The following is an 11391-nucleotide window of genomic DNA, read 5'->3' on the forward strand; positions in this document are numbered from 1 at the left end:
ATTGCCGGAAAGGCACTTATAACCGCATCGAGCGATCCCTGTTGAAAATTGCGGCACAGCTTGCGAAGGTGTTAAGAATTTCGCGCGAGAGTGTACATTGCTAGCACCGTGTATAGTCCACCATTATGGCTGGAGCAATGGAAATCATTTGAAGGAAAGTGGGGTAAAGAGGCAGTTTATCGCTGGCATGGTTACGGAATTCTTGTAGAAAACTTGAAGAAATCCTTTCCCAGTCATGCCTAGCAGTTAAGAAACTACCCCCTTCATCATTCGGAATATATGACCGGCCAGATTGGTTCAATTCTAGTACTTGCATAAGGCTCTTGTAGAAGAAGCACCGTCAAAAATTTGTTGAAAGATCCCAACACTTGCAAAGTGTATCCGCGCGTGCACACTCATAAAAACGCTCGTTCAAAGCTCTTAATGGCGCTGCCATTTTTTACCTTGAGTAAATGAGGCAAACGAATATAAACCAAATTGCCTCGGCCGGCATCACCGAATATTCACAGCACGACTACAACGCCCATGTTTGAGGAATCACCGGCGAAAATAGTTTGCGACGAAGGCAACTTATTGCAAAGCCAACAATGCCCGCCATCTGTTCACTCGCCTGTACGCTCTTGATTCGGCGTACTGCATAAGACGTGCCTTTTAAAGTTCGTTGTTACAAAGTGCCTACGTCGTGCTAATCAATGAGAGCAGTGTCACAACTTGTTCAGCTGTTATCGATTTCTCTTTTCGGTATGGAACACGCCGAAGTAGGATTTCGTATTGCAGCCAAGCCTGCGCGATACAACTCAAGCCGAGAGGAGCATAAAAATCAAACAAACAACCGCGTGTTAAGGGAAACAAATGACCCCGGTATTGGAAACAGCCCAACATCGTTCACGTCGTAGAGTGAGCGAAGCAACAAACATAGAAATGCACAGTTTCCGTGCTGAGCAGACGCAATACACGCACGCAGCCAGAAAGAAGCAAATATGTTTCTTCAAGAACCGAATCTCTTTTTTGGCTACTTTTTACTTGTAAGAAAGCAGTCATGGTTAGTAGCCGCTCCCAGGCGACAAATCACACGTACAGCACTTCGTCGTTGTGCCGCGAGACGGCTGGTTGGAATCGATCCCAATTGCGTCGTAGTTTTTATCCTGCGCTTTGCTCTTTTCTTTACTTCCAGCAACGTAAGGGAAAAAGCAGTCGAAAGTAAAAAGGAGATATTGATTTCGACATTGCGTCTGCAAGTTACCAGAATATGTTACAATCCTGTTCGCTCGCTGCAGTTTCACATGTGTGTCGCACCTGACAGCATGGCCTTCTCAGTTTAGCATGTCATCTGTCGTAAAGAGTTTTTGCCTATGTTTGTATTGTCTTTTCTCCAAACGCATTCTTTTTAACACGAAAGTGTTTTATTCCGGGATACACCAATATTTCCATGACGTCAAATCCGTCACGGAAATGACGCCAGCATAACAACGCAAGTGGCCTGTAAAGTGTGCACCGCTGCACACAGGCTCTTCTTGCCGAGAAGCAACCTTTAGTACTAAAGAGTACGTTATAGTTATGGTTGTTCGGTTTCGGGTTTTATATTTTAACCCGAGAGGGTTTTATGTAGGCATAGACCAAGATTTCGCTGACGTCATATTCGCCACGGAAATGACGCCGGTACACCTTCGCCGAAGTGACCCGCTAGCATGACGCCGCTCGCCCAGCACACCCACAAGACAGCCGCCGACCCGCAAATCATGCTCAGCTGCAGATTTCGCGGCACATTTCACTTTCGTCTTTCACCGATTCCTATGACAGAGGAATCAACCACAGTTTTTTGCTATACGCTCACACTAGTTTATTCTACAAGGTCGCTGTGTATTGCTCAACTTTTTATAAACCCTTCCAAGATCTGTTCATATGGTACAGCAGAAAACAAATGTCATAGAATTCGTAATTCATTCTCTGGCTGTACCGTTTACGCCTCAATTGTTTTAGCTGCCAATGACGTTTGTGCAGAACAGACCGTTAGAGTAGACATTTCCCGAGCTTGAATAGCATAAAAGAGGGATTTATCTTAAGCCTTATGTTTTGTTTTAGACAAGTGGCTGGCGTTTGCTCCCTCATGTTTCCCTTTAATACTTGAAGTCGCGTTTCGAACCTATAGCGTGTTCACATATTGTTTCTTATATTTTTTAGTGTAATACAAGTACTGCCAACTGTTATTGTAGTAGATATTTTATATTAAAACACGCCTACAGATAAGGCGCGCTTTAAGTAATTTGAAGACATATAGGAAATGTATTCTGGTGAGCTAAATTGCAAAGAGTTTAGATGGCGCTGTCAAGGCATATTGGCGCTCGTAACATTTCAGGTGCCAAATAAAATTACTTCGTTTCATTCAGTTTTAAAACTTGCGCCCCGCTCGGCATTGAACGCAACAAGAACTTGACGGAGAACGGAGAGAATAGCATCGTTTATTCATCCAACCGACTCAAAACAAAACCAAAAGCCATGTTACTATCTTTAAACGAGGCACATGCAGCGACGTTCTTGCAAGAATCGATCCACACCGGTTTCGGCGAACTGTTCTGCCTTGCAGTCGCAGGTCATTTGGTGTAGTACCGTGACAAAACTATAAAAAGGGAGTGAGTAGGACAGAAGCTTTTGAACCAATTGTCTGAAAACGTTAAGTTAAACTCGAAAACGCATCTCGAGTGCGCTAACTGCAGCTAGTCTTTATCAGCTTACAAAAAGAGAACAACGCGGTCTGGCGGCAGCGTGGCTCGTCGTGGCCAAGCAAAACAAACAGCGAAGAATCCGAAGCATTCTTGTGTTCCAAACTTGTGCAACATGAATAAGCGGCTCGGAATGGGGCGAATTATTTAAGAAGCAAGGTCAATAAAATACGGGGAAAAATACCTTGACCGCTTGCTGGGTTGGTCAAAAATGTAAGGAACCCCATGCGTTCGTAAACATATCTTCGTACGGTATGCCCAACACAAAGACGTTAACAGCTGACACAATTGTCAGCCTATTCAAACTACCCGCCGCGGTGGATCAGTGGCTAAGGCGTTGCGCTGCTGAGCACGAGGTCACGGGTTCGCTTCCCGGCTGCGGCGGCCGCTTTTCTGATGGAGGCGAAAAGCAAAAACGCCCGTGTGTACGAGATTTCTGCGCACGTTAAAGATCCCCAGGTGGTCAAAATTAATCCGGAGCCCTCCACTACAGCGCGCCTCATCACCTGGGCTGCGTCGGCGCGTTAAACGCTACAATCAATCAAGCCTATTCAAACTTTCTTGATATTAAGGTAGACCCGTTGCATTGGTAGTTCGCTGGCCACTGCGGACCCCTGAGAGGCTCCACAGTGAGCAATGAGAGGCTGCACTACGAAACTCTGGAACTGCCGCATTCTCGCATAAATTTCGCAACACCAACAGCTGCCAGCCACACAAGCGGTGATGTCCTCTGTCTTTTTTTTTTTCCTCGTCCTAAAGCTGTTTGTACGGGCAGCTCCTGAGAGCGTAAGTCACGCGGTTCCCGGAACGGGGAACGAAACAGTGAGATTGTTTGTATGTCCAGTTACATTGTCTTACCAGATTACGATAACTGTGTGGACGCTCGGCGAAAACCGACTATCTCTATAACATGCACTTCCAATCGGGTATAAACATGCTCGCCTGTTTGAGCGGCCCACCTGGCATTGCCCACTCGCGCATGTAAATGAGCGACAACGCGTGTGTACAGTATATAGAATTTCAACGCAATCCAATCCGATACAATTCAATTTATTCCCACTTAGCTTATGTATGTAAAAAAATTCGTGCTGTATCATCTTTGTTGTACAAATTAAGAACATTTATTCCATTTTCGCTGCGAAAAGTCATTGTACATTCCCTTTGTTATAGTGTGCTTAGGTACGGTATTACAGTATATGGTCACTGCTCTTTACGTTGGATAGAGCGAGTCAATTCCATTTTGCGGTTTTTGCTGCGTACCATTGCATATGACTTGTGTATGGAGAAAGATGACAATGTATTCAAAACCTTGATGTTGCCCGATTTTACCTCGCTCCTAAATGAAACCGTTATCTTAAAACATTTTTGGATTAATACATTCAAAACGTGTTACACTCCTGCTCGGTCCCTGAGACCGAAGCAACGTTACGCAATTCCTCATTGTTCCACAAGGTACGGGAACAGAACACGCCGTTATTACGTGCCAGCTATATTTAACACTTTGCCATCTGACTTTTTTGCGCATGCTTCGAAATATAAACTGAAAAAGGCTTTAAGGCGCATGCGCTAGTGCTTTCCAGACATTTCGGGAATACTGCATGGTTATCTGTTCTTGGTTGGTACTGCGTACTGTAACATATATATCTATATATTTTTTAACGCTTGTCGCCTGCCAGGCTGTGCCTGACAAGCCCGTTGCGGCTTAGGTAGGCCTGATTATGTACATGACTTCTGTTTGACTAATAAATATTATTATTATTATTATTATTATTATTATTATTATTATTATTCCAATCCAATCCATTCCCATCCAATCCAATCCAATCCAATCCAATCCAATTCAATCTAAATCCAAATCCAATCAAAATCCAATCAGTTAAACTTGCTTATCACCACTATGTGCTGAAAATGAGCTGGGAAACCGGCTTCGTCGATTTTTCCGTTCATTTAACGTGCACAAACAAGCCGTGATCCCTGTGATACTTACGAGCCTTCTAACGAAACGTTAAAATCAGAGGAAGTTACAAAGTATCGGGAGAAGGACGGCAAAACGGAAAAACCGAATGCACTCATCTACAGCTCATAATTGGGAGGAAACTGAAACAGTCGTGCTTTCTGCGACAGCGAAAAAAAAATTTCTTTTCACGAGATGAGAGTGATTTATATGGGTGGCCCACCTGTTTTGCCAACAGGCTCTGAGAATGAAATTCGCTAACCAAATATAAAATTAACTCTGTGAACTGCGAAAGAAATTAATCAAGAACGCACAACCTACTGTAGTCGCATAGAATACCTTTGGGAGAAGCTTATAATGCAACTGTATACGTGCCGAGACATCTGGGCTTAATTCTTCCATTTTAAATTGCGCGCGGGTGTCGCACATGAACAAGTTGCCACAAAACCGGCGAAATTTCGAGAGTTTGGAATGGGGGACAGGCAGGGAAAGAAAACCAGCGACACGAAATAAAAATGTAACAACACAAGCGAGCTCTTTTCTCAGGCCGACACGGCGAATATGTCTTTCCAAGCTGGCATGCCCTCATTCGGGCATAGAATAAAATGCCGGCTCGCGCACCTACCACTCGAAATAGAATTATGCGTGGTGCATCACTTCATTTTTTCTGTGTGTGCCGCTCAAGCCAAGTTCTTCATATGATGTAGAAGCTACATACTTTTGTCGTAAGTTTTTCTTTGATCTAAATTATTTTTAAGTTGCCTAGAGCATTATTGTCATTTACGCTGTACAAAGCATTTGTGAAAATATGCGTACGCATACTGTATTATATCAAAACATTAGCTTGTGGAATAAATTTTGCGAATATAAAGAAATTTGCACGCTCTAGACAAATATGCTGCGACATTTTAACACCACATAGAAACACAGATGACTGGTGCACGCCCTGTTATTAATAACCCTAAAATTCTGTATTCGAATCAGGCATATTGGTAGAACAAACAACAGTCATATATTAGCGATAACTAAACGCTTTAGTTAGCGCTAAGTAGACGGTAGCTAACGTGGTAATCAAAGGTTGCTACTCCTACAGACGTAGTCTCAACGTGGCGCCCTGGCGCATCGGCCGCCCACTACTGACCCGCAAGTGTACACCTCCTAAATCCATCATTGGCCGCCACATTTGTAAAGACCCTATGACGCAGCATTGTCCTTTCTCATATTAACGAGGGTGGTCATTTCTTGTTCTTTTTTTTATTTGCCTGTTCGGAACAGCCTCGAGCGGTCTCGAGCCGTTCCTCGCGATATAAATTTAATCAGCGCATAAAATACGGCGCTGCTCTGGAGCAGGCCTAGGCACACCAAAATGACAAACTAAAAGGGACCACCTAAACTCCAAGGAAAACAAATGACCGTGCGCTACCCTGACAGCATGATTGGCGCTGCGAACGTGGCGTCCGTCCATCCGTCCGTTCGTCTGTGTCTAGATTCAGCCCCCCGGCCTAAAGTTATAATACTTTATATAAGCGTTTATAAGTGTCTACGCTTATACACGCGAGACATTTCCAGACTAGTAAATATGGTAGCGGACGCCATACTTTATTTTTCAGCAAAAAGAAATGATTGAGAATATCTGAGGCAAAAAATAAGTAAGTAAGCTATACAGCACTGTTCTTTATTTAAAAAAAAAAAGACATGTTGTGATGGCAAACAGAAAAACTGCGTTAAAACAATATTTCAACCACAAAATGTAGAAAGGGCTCGTGTTCAAGCATTGAAGTTCGCGGCTCGAAAACCAAACCAAAATAGCAACAAAAGGGCCAACGAAGGAACATTGAACTGAATTCAAGATGCCTCTATTGCATTTATCATGGGAGCACCGAGATTGGGTTGGAACAGCGCACGGGGTGAGGGGGGGGGGGGCAGAAGAAAGAGGGTTACGTGGCGAGGTCTGCAGAATACTACCGTCTTTCGACGACATTTGCATCTGAGAGAGATGATACGAGGCCAATTTTTAGGGGCGAAGCTCCTTAGGACCTCGCTCTTTCCGGGGCTTGACGTACGTGTACACAATGTTGCGCATGCGCGAGGAGGATTGCATTGGATTGGATTGGATTTGGATTGGATTGAAATGGATTGGATTGGAATAAATTGAATTGCATCGGATTGGATTGCGTTGGAATTGTATATACTGTACACACGCGTTGTCACTCATTTACATGCGCGAGTGGGGAACGCCACGGGTGATTTACGGTAAGAACGATCCCCAGTGCTTCGCCCAATCGTCACCATTCACTTCGTGGAGATGCCTGAATTTTTTTAAATACCCAATGTCGTTACTCCGCCTGACTGTATTGTATTTGCCCTTGCCTTCTCATTCGTTTGGTCCAAAGATGCCTAGCCCAAGACGAATCTCGTGAAAATACACTCTCTTCATGTGAACACAAAACTAACGATCTCTGACGGCAAGCGTGTTTAAGTGATTGAATAATTACCAGCTAAGCTTCCACTCCTGGCGCAACTCTGAAAGGAATAAGTTCTAATTATTTTTTCAGTACGCAGTACCAATTTGCGAGCCCAATGAAAAAAAAAAAAAAAACCAGCACGAAAGCTCCAATTTCGTTGGCAGCCAGTAATGAGACGCAATATGTTTTTGAAATAGAAAGCCCCGTAGGTTTTGAGAAAAGTTTATTCTTTCACGAGCTTCCTATGGTAATATTTTCTTTCCTCATTTTAATATGAAAATGGGCCGGGAGCTGAATGCAATTATCGATTAAATTTCCGACCACAATCCTTTAATGCGAGCGGATTCTGGCGGCGGCTTTTGGCTTTTGCTTTCGCTTCCGTCTCCCACAATGCATTTGTAATCGAGCACAACTTTTTCTTTGATGCTTCGAATAATTCTGCGGCAAATTGTTTCGCACCCTCAAACGTATGATGGGCATTATTCTTAACATTAATCTGGCGAGTATTACGAATTCAGCAATGGCTTCGTCGCTCGGAGCTACCAACGCATTTTTGTGAATTCAAATCAGGCCGTGAGCGTGGCTTCTGGAACCCGAATTCGCTGCATTGTATAACCTATTGTGCTTCCTTAAGCGAACGTTTCACATCCATTACGTTTATATTTGATTGTTTCCCGGCGAAAATTAGAAAGCGGGATTTATAAGTCGCTTATCCAAAGCAAAGGCTTGGGCCCAGAAGTTTTCAGTTACAGTTTCAAGCCGCATGCAATCGAAGTCCTTGTTTCGAGGAAGACGATCGGAATTCCTTCACTAACTAATTCGTCAGTAAGCACTGGAGCGGTATTTCGGGATCCCCCTCGTTTATTCTGGCTTCAGCGCCATTGTGCTCATGAACGCTATCTTAATAAAATGTTGAGGAACAACGACAGATGGTCGTTGCGATAAAAAAAAAAACAGCGCAGAAAGCAGTCAAGGACAGAGGGCGGACGACAAGGACAGCGCAGTCCTCGTCGTCCGCTCTCTGTCCTTGATTGCTTTTTGCGCCGTTTTTTTTATCGCTGTCCTCATCGTCCTCTCTGTGTCCCTGTCTCTTTTATGCGCCGTTTTTCTTTGATCATGTACCACACGCTCAGTTTTTCCACCATAATTGGTATTTGCAATATTTTACCTCAAGGGGTGGTTATTATTGACTGGGGTAATTTGTTCATCGAAACTGGTTATTCATAATTAGAGGGTGATGTTGATCCGCGAATATAAATTTGTGCCATGAGACACACCGTAGTAGAGAGCGGCACATTAATTTAGACCACCTGGGGATTTCTTTCCTGCAGGAAAATATCATGTGGCGATTTCGGTTTTCGCCTTCTTCAGAAGGCACAAAATGGATTCATCGATCGAGAATCTATGGGTCGATCGATGGACCTATTGACTGCATTAATGATTTATTGAACTAATTGAATAATTGCAATTCACTAACCAAAATCAATTCAGCTCAAACAGTTTGATCAAGCTTAGGCAACGAAACAACAGGACGGATATCAGAGGAAGGCACGAACGTTACCCAGGTTAAGCCTTGGTTGCTATGCTGCACTTGCGGAAAAAGAAATGAGCAAAACACAGATCAACATTATGTTTCTTTCTCACCGTAGTACGAGGTCTTGTGGGGCCTTACGTGCGACGAGTACGACCAAGGTGACCTAGCTGGCGTTGCCGAGGTTCGATTGCGCAGCGAAATTATTTTAGCGGCAGCGTGTGACAGTTCACTGCCGCGGGTCAAAGGAAGGAAGAATCGAGACACACAAGACGTGGAATGCACGGAAACGAATACAGGAGTGATTTTCGACGTAACGGGGGATTAAAAAAATACGAACAACAGAGCGCACAGCCTCCGACGCATGCTGCACCATCTGGCTGCAAAGTCAGCAAACTGCGCCCATGCGCCTGTCTCCCAGACCGCCTGAGTGTGCGGCCTAGTCTAAGCGGAAATGCTTGATCACGAGGCACCGCTGTTCATTTGCTTTTAGGCGCCTCTTCAAGAAAGGAAATGAAGACGTCATATTGCTGTGTGTGAAGATGGAGGGGGGGGGGGTAATTCCAAATGAAGCTATCTTGCGTTGTTTCTTTCTAACCCCATTTGAGGCTAAAATTGCCATGTCAGCCTTCAGATAGGAAGTGACAAGGGGAGGGGGTGCGGGCGGAGTGCCGCGGACCGTATAATACTTCCTTGTGGGACGCAGGTTGCCGAACCCTATTTTAGCGATTTTCGGAATATTCAACAAATTTCTTATCCAGACGTTTTCTTATCTGCTCTTTGTGGTGACCAGGTTACATTGGTCAAGTTGGTACGGGGTGTTACACGAAATCTTCGCTTCGTAGTTATAGTTCACAGGCGCGTGAAGGATCCTTTGAACTACCAAAACGCAAAAAATAGCCGTTCCAGTGTTAAAGTGGATGACCAGCGAAGATGTAATGGAAAACGCCCGTGTGTCGAGATTTCGGCGCAAGTTAGACACCCCAGATAATCAAAATTAATCCGGAGCCCTCCACTACGGCACGCCTTATAGTCCAGGTGGAGCTTCGGTGCGTTACCCGCCGCGGTGGCTCAGTGGCTAAGGCGTTGCTCTGCTGAGCACGAGGTCCCGGGTTCGATTCCCGGCCGCGGCGGTCGCTTTTCTGATGGAGGCGAAAAGCAAAAGCGCCCGTGTGTACGAGATTTCGGCGCACGTTAAAGATCCCCAGGTGGTCAAAATTAATCCGAAGCCCTCCACTACGGCGCGCCTCATTGCCTGCGCTGCGTCGGCGCGTTAAACCCTACAATCAATCAATGCTTCGGCGCGTTAAACCCCACAACAAATCGAGATCTGGCGGAACAGAATTTTGAAATAAGGTACAATCTCTCGACGGAAGTCGTACTGCGACGAGCCGTTTTTGCTAAGGCGAAATTACCAAGGGCTAAGCGGTCTCAGATTGATTGTTTGAACAGCTTTTGACTTCTTCAGGCCAGTTGAACCACTAATATGTTCTCTTCCTTTATAGTCCCCCCCCCCCTCCGCTTGTGTTATGAAATGAGTAAATGCGCACATGCGTCAGAGAACAAGCCCTGTGCCAGCTATAATATTGTAATGAGAAGACGAGGAAGTGGACTGTGCAGCCTAGTGCGATGGGCATCTTACACCGAAGAAGACGAAGACGGTTGGCGTGGGGTTATCGCTCGTGCTGTGACGGCCGAATTGTAAATAGCTTGCATCTCTTTCTGTAAATAGATCGCTTCAGCATCGACCATGGTTCATGTCATCCGTCCTACCGCCACGTAACATGTTTTGGTGGAAGTTGCGGTTCTGATCCCCTTCGTAGAACTCCAGCTACGCCCGTCTCGGTTTCTGAAGCGACCACCTCAAGGATCAAGGATCGCGTCGGTCCGCCCCAGCCCCGGTGAGCCATTGGCCTGCGCATTCCCCAGCCCGGTGTCCCCTGCCCGTGATCCGACGAGACCAGCCGACCTGACTAGCCGCGACCAGACCAGAAGCCGACGACATTCCCCTGCCCAGTTCTCCGGCGCGATTCCAAGAGCTTGAGGTTCCTTCGTGGCGTCGGCGGCATCGCTGTTCTGGGACCCATCTTCATGGACCGATCGGCCTGTGCAGTGGCGCAAGGACTTCACTGTTTATATTCATTTCATCTTCACCGCACGGGTTCATTGACTGTGACCTCGACCGGGACGGTCGTTTTGGATGGCGGGGGGATATGTAACGAGAAGACGAGGAAGTGGACTGTGCAGCCTAGTGCGATGGGCATCTTACACCGAAGAAGACGAAGACGGTTGGCGTGGGGTTATCGCTCGTGCTGTGATGGCCGAATTGTAAATAGCTTGCATCTCTTTCTGTAAATAGATCGCTTCAGCATCGACCATGGTTCATGTCATCCGTCCTACCGCCACGTAACAATATTAAGGAGTGAAGTATGCAGCAAGCTGATTGCAGCTTACACGATGCTCTTCAACATCCATCTTGCTCAGTGGCGACATAGCGCAAGAAGGCGCCTTAAGATACATGACCGGCATTGCTTCAAAATCAAGCATTTCTCTTAAGAGTAGGCCACGTTCTTAGACGCTCTGGAAGAACAGCGCGCGCGTGCAGCTACTGACTTTGAAGCGAGGCAGTGTAACATGCGTCGGATGCTGCGCACTCCGCTGTTCGTGTTTCCTTTAGTCCCCCCTGTACAGTCGCCCGCAAACTTAACACCAATCACAGAA

General features: G+C 45.6%; 1 non-coding gene across 1 annotated transcript; it reads left to right on the plus strand.

Annotated features, from left to right (window-relative positions):
• The first annotated feature begins 9730 nt into the window (after positions 1-9730).
• On the plus strand, positions 9731-9803 carry Trnas-gcu (transfer RNA serine (anticodon GCU)). The gene has a single exon. It is a non-coding gene; the product is annotated as a tRNA-Ser (tRNA).
• The last annotated feature ends 1588 nt before the right edge of the window (positions 9804-11391 follow it).

Source organism: Haemaphysalis longicornis, unplaced genomic scaffold, assembly GCF_048455015.1.
Source record: "Haemaphysalis longicornis isolate Haplotype H1 unplaced genomic scaffold, Haemaphysalis longicornis Haplotype H1 scaffold_9, whole genome shotgun sequence".
In the NCBI taxonomy this organism is placed as follows: Eukaryota; Metazoa; Arthropoda; class Arachnida; order Ixodida; family Ixodidae; genus Haemaphysalis; species Haemaphysalis longicornis.